Raw genomic sequence first — 9572 nt, 5'->3', positions numbered from 1 at the left:
AGGCTCTTTGGTGTCCTTGAATATGCATTTGGGGTGCCTTGGGCATCCCCAATCTTAGGCTCTTGCCACTCCTTGTTCCATAGTCCATCGAAACTCTACCCAAAACTTGAAGACTTCACAACACAAAACTTAACGGAACTTCGTGAGATGGGTTAGTATGATAACGAGCAAATCAATCACTTGGGTACTGTCAATACAAGACTCATAATTATTTTCACACAATGCCTACTGTATCTTACTATTTCCACAATTTATATTACTCAATATAATCTATGGAAACACCAAAATGAGCAAACTATGCATTGAAAACAGAATCTGTCAAAAACAGAACAGTCTGTAATGATCTGAATAATAACCATACTTCTGAACTTCCAAAAATTCTGAAACAATTATTAAAATTAAGGAAATTTGTACATAAATCAGAATCAAAAGGAATCAACCTAAAATCACTCTCTGGATAGAAATTAGAAATGATTTCGCGAGCGCAAAGTTTCTGTCTTTGTCAGCATGATCAAACAACTATCACCCAAACTAATCATAAAGGCTTTACTTGGCACTTTATTAAAACTAAGGCAATAATACATGATTAATACTGTAGCTTAATCATGTGAACACACAAAAACAGTAAGGATACATATTGGGTTGTCTCCCAACAAGCACTTTTCTTTAATGCCTTTCAATCTAGGCAATATGATTTCAATGATGCTCACATAAAAGATAAGGATTGAAACATAACGGGAGCATCATGAAGCATATGACTAACACATTTAAGTCTAACCCACTTCCTATGCATAGGGATTTTTTGAACAAACAACTTATTGGAGCAAGAATCATCTAGCATAGGAAGGAAAAACAAGCATAGCTTCCAAAATTTCAACTCATAGAGGGGAAACTTGATATTATTGCAATATGTAGAAGCATATGATCCTCTCTCATAATAATTTTCTGTAGCATCATGAATGAATTCAACAATATAACCAGCACCTATAGCATTCTTTTCATGATCTATAAGCATAGAAATTTTACTACTCTCCACAATAGCGAATTTATTATCATGATTAATAGTGGGAGTATCGTAAAAGACTTGAACACTATGAATTGTTTCCACATTAAAAGAGTAATGTTCAGTAAAAGGGTACTCATAATTGTGACAAGTTTTATCATCTTTGTTCTTTATAGCATAAGTATCATCACAATAATCATCATAAATAGGGGGCATGCTTTCATCATAATAAATTTGATCATTCAAAGTGGGGGAACTAAAAAGATCATCTTTATCAAACATATCATCCCCAAGCTTGTGGCTTTGCATATCATTAGCATCATGGGTATTCAAATAACTCATTCTAACAATATTGCAATCATGCTCATCATTCACATATTTTATGCCAAGCATTCTATGTAATTCTTCTTCTAGCACTTGAGCACAATTTTCTTTTCCATTATTTTCGCGAAAGACATTAAAAAGATGAAGCATATGAGGTAAACTTAATTCCATTTCTTTTGTAGTTTTCTACTAATATACTAAACTAGTGATAAAAAAAGAAACTAAAAGATTCAATTGCAAGATCTAAAGATATAGCTTCAAGCGCTAACCTCCCCGGCAACGACGCCAGAAAAGAGCTTGATGTCTACTATGCAACCTTCTCGTTGTAGACGTTGTTGGGCCTCCAAGTGCAGAGGTTTGTAGGACAGTAGCAATTTTCCCTCAAGTAGGTGACCTAAGTTTTATCAATCCACAGGAGGCGTAGGATGAAGATGGTCTCTCTCAAGCAACCCTGCAACCAAATAACAAAGAGTCTCTTGTGTCCCCAGCACACCCAATACAATGGTAAGTTGTATAGGTGCACTAGTTCGGCTAAGAGATGGTGATACAAGTGCAATATGGATGGTAGATATAGGTTTTTGTAATCTGAAATTATAAAAACAGCAAGGTAATTAATAATAAAAGTCAACATGAACGGTATTGCAATGCATGGAAACAAGGCCTAGGGTTCATACTTTGACTAGTAGAAGTTCTCTCAACAATGATAACATAATTGGATCATATAACTAGCCCTCAACAAGCAACAAAGAGTGACGGAGAACAAACGAAGATATTATTGTCGGGTACGAATACACCGCAAAGTTATTCTTTAGGATCGATCTATTCAAGAGTCCGTAGTAAAATAACACGAAGCTATTCTTTCCGTTCAATCTATCCTAGAGTTCGTACTAGAATAATACCTTAAGACACACATCAACCAAGACCCTAATGTCACGTAGATACTCCATTGTCACCTCAAGTATCTGTGGGCATAATTATACGATATGCATCACACAATCTCAGAATCATCTGTTCAACCAACACATAGAACTTCAAAGAGTGCCCCAAAGTTTCTACCGGAGAGTCAAGAATAAAATGTGTGCCAACCTCTATGCATAGATTCCCAATGTCACGAAACCCGCAAGTTGATCACCAAAACATACATCAAGTACTCACATGAATATCCCATCGCCACCACAGATAGACACGTGCAAGACATACATCAAGTGTTCTCAATTCCTTAAAGACTCAATCCGATAAGATAACTTCAAAGAGAAAACTCAATTCATTACAAGAAGGGAGAGGGGGAAGAACATCATAGGATCCAACTATAGTAGCAGAGCCCGCCGTACATCGAGATCATGACATCTCAAGAACACGAGAGAGAGAGAGAGATCAAACACATAGCTACTGGTACATACCCTCAGCCCCGAGGGAGAACTACTCCCTCCTCGTCATGGAGATCGCCGGGATGATGAAGATGCCCATCGAAGATGGATTCCCCTCCGGCAGGGTGCCGGAACGGGCTCCCGATTGGTTTTTGGTGGCTATAGAGGCTTGCGGCGGCGGAACTCCCGATCTAGGTTTATTTCTGGAGGTTTATGTATTTATAAGACCAGATGGCATCGAGAACAAGTCAGGGGGACCCACGAGGGAGTCACGATCCCCCCAGGCGCGCCTCCCTGGCTCGTGGCTTCCTCGGGACTCCTCTCCGGTATATTTTTCTTCTGGTATTTTTGATATTTTCCATAAAAAATCACGGCGAAAGTTTTATTCCGTTTGGACTCCGTTTGATATTCCTATGTGAAAAAGGTCAAAAACAAGGAAAAAACAGGAACTGGCACTGAGCTCTAGGTCAATAGGTTAGTCCCAAAAATAATATAAAATAGCATATTCATGCATATAAAACATCCAAAGTCGATAATGTAATAGCATGGAATGATAAAAAAATTATAAATACGTTGGAGACGTATCAGCGATGCCGCCCAAGGGTGCCGCTTTCCTCCATGCAGGCACAACTGAGGTTCCCAACTTTCCACCCGACCCCGTGCCCTGGTGAAAACTCTCAAACCACTTCAGATTTAGCGGCGGGGACACTACCGTATGTGTCATGACTTTCCTGGAGGCGTCGTCAAGGGTGTAGGGGCTCAGATGGGAGGTTTTGTAGGTTGAGGGACTGATGTTTGCTTGCGTTTCGAGCTGTGCGGTGTGCTGCGGGTGGTAGGCACCGGTGTATCTTCAGATTGGTGCTCTCCTGTGCTGTTTGTGTCACTGAGTCCCAGCGGTGCGGTGTCTCAATCCTGATGGAAGGGGACATGCCTTCCCTTCCCAGCGACAGTGGCGTGACGCATACCGAAGACACTTGGGTCCTAACAATGGTGGCGGTCTGCTTATCTTGCTTCTTGCCTCAGCTCGGTTCCCTCCTGCCTCCCCTATGGCTTACGAATCCATGAAGCTTTCTCTCCAACTAGTTGGGCATGGACCATGGCAGAGGTTCAGACATGGAATTTCCCAATGCAAAGTGGTTACCCAATGTTCACCTCTCGTTGCGAGGACATCATCCTTTTAGCTCTTGGGTTAGCTTCTAGGTATCCCGATGGTACGACGCCTCGAGCCATAGCGAGGGGGTAGGGGCCCTATTCAGTGACAGTGAAGGAAGATTCTGTGTTCCCTCTCCCCATAGGTGTTCTTTGTGCAAGGTCCATTCTCGATGGTGGCTATGTCATGTTCTGCTGTTCCGTCTTTTAATTCTATGATCCTAGTGTGGAGTGTTTAGCATCTAGCAAATTGTAATTTGTATTCTTATTTTTAGCTGTTTTTGAAGGATGTAATTCATGTTTTCTTTTCAGTGATGCCCACTGTAGCTGTTTGGTCATTATAATTTGAATGTGTTTTAACTGCTCACTCGTTGATGGATTTGCTAATTAAAATGCGGACATTTCCAGCGTTGATGGCCTGATGTAACAAATTTCCAGCGTTCCGAGTGATTAACGGAGACCCCCACCATTCAGACCATCACCCTGTCATCATTGAGCTATAGGGGGCTCCTCGTTGAAGCGGGGATTTGCCCAGAACTTGGAGCCTCGGTTTGAGGCAAGATGGCTCGAGTAGGAGGACTGCAGATAGTTAGTTCGAAATAACTGGGTGAGGGAAATGATGGGTGATGGCAGGAAGGTAGGAGATGCAGCTAGAGGTATTATGAGAGAGCTAGTGCATTGGAGTAGGAACGTCCTAGGTGACTTGGAGAAGAGAATATGTTGGATGAAGAAGGAACTTGAGAAGTGTAGGCGACGTAACATTGGGCAGGACCAAGTTAGGAGGGAAGAAGTGTTGAGGTTCAAGCTTGGTCGATTAGAGGAACAAAGAGAAACATATTGGCGTCACAGGGCTCATATATATTGGCTGAGATGTGGAGATAGAAACACAAATTCTTCCATGCAGCAGCTTCGGAGAGGAAGAGAAGAAGCAGAATTAAGAGATTGAGGAGGGAGGATGGTAGGGTGGTGGAGGAAGAGGGGGCCATGAAAGAAGTGGTAACTAACTACTTTTTAAATCTGTTCACTTCCCATGCTGGCATGAGGATGGAGGAGCTCTTGGGTCACATTGACCCTCGATTTACTCTGCAAATGAATGCCCTGCTCATCGAGGAGTTCACGGAGAGGGAGGTCTTCGAGGCCTTGCAGAGTATTGGAGACCTTAAAGCCTCGAGACCTGGGTGGTATGTCATCCATCTTTTATAAAAAATGTTGGGACATTGTGGGGGTAAAAGTGATTTCAGAAGTTTTGAATGTACTAAATGGGGGGGTCCTATGCCTAAAGGTTGGAATGACACATGCGTGGTTCTCATACCAAAGGTGCAAAACCCGAAGAGTATGAAGGATCTGAGGCCAATCAGTCTATGTAATGCGTTTATAAGGTCATCTCCAAGGTACTCTCCAACCGGCTAAAGCAAATACTTCCTCACGTTATTTCACCAAACCAGAGTGCTTTTATACTGGGTCGGTTGATTACGGATAATATTCTGCTTGCTTAGAATGCACTCATTACATGCAAAAGAAGATAAATGGAAAAGAGGGCTATGCAGCTGTTAAATGGAATGAGCAAAGCGTATGATAGGGTGGAGTGCGGCTTCCTGGAAAAGATGAGACACACGCTTGGCTTTGAAGAGAAGTGGATCAAGTTGATCCTGTTATGTATCTCCAGGTGTCATATAGATTTAAGGTAAATGGTGATTTCACATATGTGGTGATGCCCCAACGAGGCCTTCAGCAGGGCGATCCTTTATCGCCATACCTATTTTTGTTTGTTTCTGAAGGTTTCTCTTCTGTGCTTAATAAGGCAGATGCGGAGGGGACATTGAGTGGGATCCGTATTTGCAATGGTGCGCCGAGTTTAAACCACTTATTGTTTGCAGAGGATCGCTTGGTACTTATGAAAGCTTCACGCGAGAGTGCCATACATCTGCAGAATGTGCTACAACTTTATGAGGCCTGCTCGGGGCAAATTGTGAGTTATGACAAGCCGTTAATCATGTTCAGGGAGAACACAGGGGCAGTGCAGAAGCAATAAGTGCTAACAGAGCTGCGCATTGGGAATGTGACCAGATCCAAGAGGTAGGACCAATTTTTTTGATTATTTGAAGGATTGTATGTGGCAACAAATTCAAGTCTTGTTGGAGAGGCTAATGTCGAAGGTAGCAAAAGATGTGCTTATAAAATCTTGTGCCCAAGCGATCCCCACTTTCTCGATGTCATGAAAAAATCAAAGAGGGATGGAGGGCTCGGGTTCAGGGATTTGTATGGGTTCAACCTTTCCATGCTTGCAAAGCAGGCATAGATGCTTCTCACAGAACTCGAACCCCTTTGTGCACGGGTTCTCAAGGTTAGGTACTTCCCAAACTCGTCGATCCTTGAGGCGCAAGCTAGTACATGCATCTCATATACATGAGAAGCATCCTGAAGGGGATTGATCTGCTGAAAGAGGGACTTATCTACAGAGTTGGAGATGGAGCAAATATCAAGTTATGGACTGATCCATAGCATAATAGGGAGGGCCCTTAGCTGCAGTGGACGCAACGAGGAAGATGCCTGCTGATCGACGAGAGTTTGTGAACTAATCTATCTGGACACAACAACAGGGGATGAACGTTTGGTGTGGATTATTTTTGTTGAAGAAGATGCAAAGGTGATCTTGGCCACTCCGATTAGTGAGGACTTTGAAGATTTCAATGCTTGGTTTTTTGACAGCAAGGGCATTAATTCAGTTAAATATGCATACAAGCTATACAATAGAAGAAGAGACGCGGATCAGGCTTCCTCCTCGTACGTTGCTCAAGGGGATCTAGACTGGAGGAAATTTTGGGACATAAAATGCCAACCAAAAATGCAACAGTTTGTGTGGAGACTTCCCCACAATAGCCTGACTTTGCTGATGGGGCTGAAGAGAAGGGGCATTGAGTGTGATACACGTTGTGTTTGCTGCAAGCGACTTGATGAGGATGAGACACACTTGTTTTTCAGATGTAAGGAAGTGAAACAGGTTTGGCGTCGACTGCAACTGAAGAATACCCGGCTTTGTTTGTGTGCGGGTAATGATGCAAAGGAAGTGATAAAGATCCTCTTGGAGCTGGACGAGAACAAAAGGGTGATGGTTGTATGTATGTTATGGTGTTGGTGGTCTAAGCAGAACAAGATAAATGTAAAAGGGCGTGGTGAGTCGATTGATAATCTTCTAATCAGAATTCGAACCTGCTTTTCTGATCGTCTGAGCTTGTGTGCGAGCCAAGGAAGACCAAACCCAACCAGAGAGGAGCCAAGCTGGAGCAGGCCAGAAGGGGACAAGCTTAAATTCATTATTGATGGGTCGTTTTTCTCTATAACTACTAATGGTGGCGGAGGATTTGTGGTACGAGATAGTCAAGGTGTTGTGAGAGGCTCAAGCGCTGGTCGCCTCCATCTGGCAAGTCCGATGCAGGCGGAAGCGACAACGTACTCTGAGGCCTTACAAGTTGAGGCTGATTGGGGTATGATGAACATCACTATTGAATCAGGCTGCCAATCCTTGGTGCACGCGGTGCAGAGCAGCAACTTTAACCTTTGCTTCTCAAGGAGCACTTCTTTGCCCGGCTCCATTTTAACTCTATAACTTTTTTCCTTTGCACCAAGGGGCTGTAACATTCTCGTATACGTTCTAGCTTCTATGGATGCACAAAGAAAATCTCTAAAGCAGTTGTGGTCTGAGGAATTGCCGGATGATGTAAATGTCAGGAAGACCAGTGTTTCTGCTGCACCAGTGGGTTAATGAAAGCGGGTGTTTCATTTCAAAAAGAATGCGTAATTTTCCCGAGTCTTTGTTTAAAAAAAGACCCGACGGCTCGTGCACGGGATCTCAACCTGGATGCTCGTTCGCAAGAAGCTTCGCATCCTGTCATCCACGTTGTCCTGTGATGGTCGTCGTCGACTGATTGGATTGGCAGTTTGGCACCCACCAATTAGCCAGCCGGATCAATTCCCGGCACCGGGCTCGCGAAACGGCGATGTGCATCGCCCTTGACATACTGTCCGCCAGACAGGTTGAGCTCGGTGACGTACGTGGTGCTGACAACCAGCGTGTTCAACAACATCATGTATTCATCTGGCTCCATTAGTTAACATGCATGCTATTTACTTTCTCCGTTCTTAAATACTCCCTTAATACCCGGAAATTACTTTTGGAGCTCGGCCTTTATGATGACTTTTAAAATTTGAATTCAAAAATCATGTAAATTCATATTTTTTACGTTTCAATTTTTTTAAAAAAAATACAGAGACAAGTGAGGGCGTAATTATTATGTGTGTAAATTTTCCTAAGAAATACATTGAAATGAGGCGTGTAAAAATTTTTTAGGGCTTTTTAACACATGATACTATTCATCATTTAATGCCATGAATTTGTTTTTTGTGCAGCTTATATTTCAATGTATTTCATCCTAAAAATTAACACACATACACATAACATCCTTCTTTACTTGCTTATTTTTTCAGATTTTTTTGAAACCAAAAAAATTTAAAATTTGAATGTTTCAAAAATTTAAAGCTCCATGGAGCTCGGCCTCCAAACGTCCATTCTCTTGTGTACCTCAATAATTGTAGTCGGGGAGAACTGGTCTAGTTCTCCCAACTATAATTATTTAGGTACAGATGAAGTATAAGTCTTTGTTGAAATTTTAATAGAAACTACATACGAAACAAAACAAATGAATCAACACTAAAAAATATGTTTATATACATGTATACATTGTTTTTGTTAAAATCTTTGGAAAAACATAGATTTTAAAACAGAGGGACTAAGTAGATATACGCACATCACCTGGGAAAGGTGTTTTGGCTCCCGATGCATATGCACCTGGATGAACTATAACGTAAAAATAATATTAATGTTTTTGAAAAATTCTGATTTTTTTGTAGATGATTGTATTAGTGTCGCAAGCATGCTTGACAATTTTCGTATGAGGCAAAAAACAATAATTTGGGATGACATTTCGGGGTAATTTTTGGTGTTTAATTTGTTTTTTTGCACAAGCTAAAATCTTTAAACTTTTTTGCATCAAAATTTGCAGGTAGCATTTGGATGTGACTATATACACAAATAAATTTTTTTCAATTTTTTTTTCATTTCATACTTTTTTTTGGCCCTATGCTCCGGGGAGCCGAAATGCATTTCGGCACATCACCTTTCTTTTTCAATCTGCTTAACTACTCCAGCCTGCTCCAGTCTGCTACATGTCTAGTCATTCAGGTATCACCTTCTCTTCCACGCGTCTAATTAATATTTTGGATGGTAGCATAATAGAATAGTTGGATATACTGTAGCCATCATTAAAGAAAATGCGCATGGCTGAACTATTTGTTTGCACAACATTGCATTCAGTTGAGTACTCCTCTTGAAACAGATTTTCGCCTTATTTTATGAATAAAACAATATTTAAAAAATATACAACCAAACGATACAAAAAGGTGAGGTAGCCTTCTTACAAAGCCGATCGTGAGATATTTGACATATGCAAAACGCATATGACTACGCTACCAACAAAGAGTACATGAATAACTAAACACGCTCACCCTACAACCTAGCACACTCAAGCTCCACGACAACGTCCATAAGAGGGAAAACGACGTAGAGTGTTGCCGTTGCCGAGTCCACACCGGACAAAAGGTCTACACCCGGAGCCCTGGCACAGAGAGAAAAACTACAATGACGTCTTCAAGAAGAGCGCGACACCCACGAG

The sequence above is a fragment of the Hordeum vulgare genome, chromosome 1H, assembly GCF_904849725.1.
Source record: "Hordeum vulgare subsp. vulgare chromosome 1H, MorexV3_pseudomolecules_assembly, whole genome shotgun sequence".
NCBI lineage: Eukaryota > Viridiplantae > Streptophyta > Magnoliopsida > Poales > Poaceae > Hordeum > Hordeum vulgare.
Note: the sequence above shows the minus strand (reverse complement) of the source record.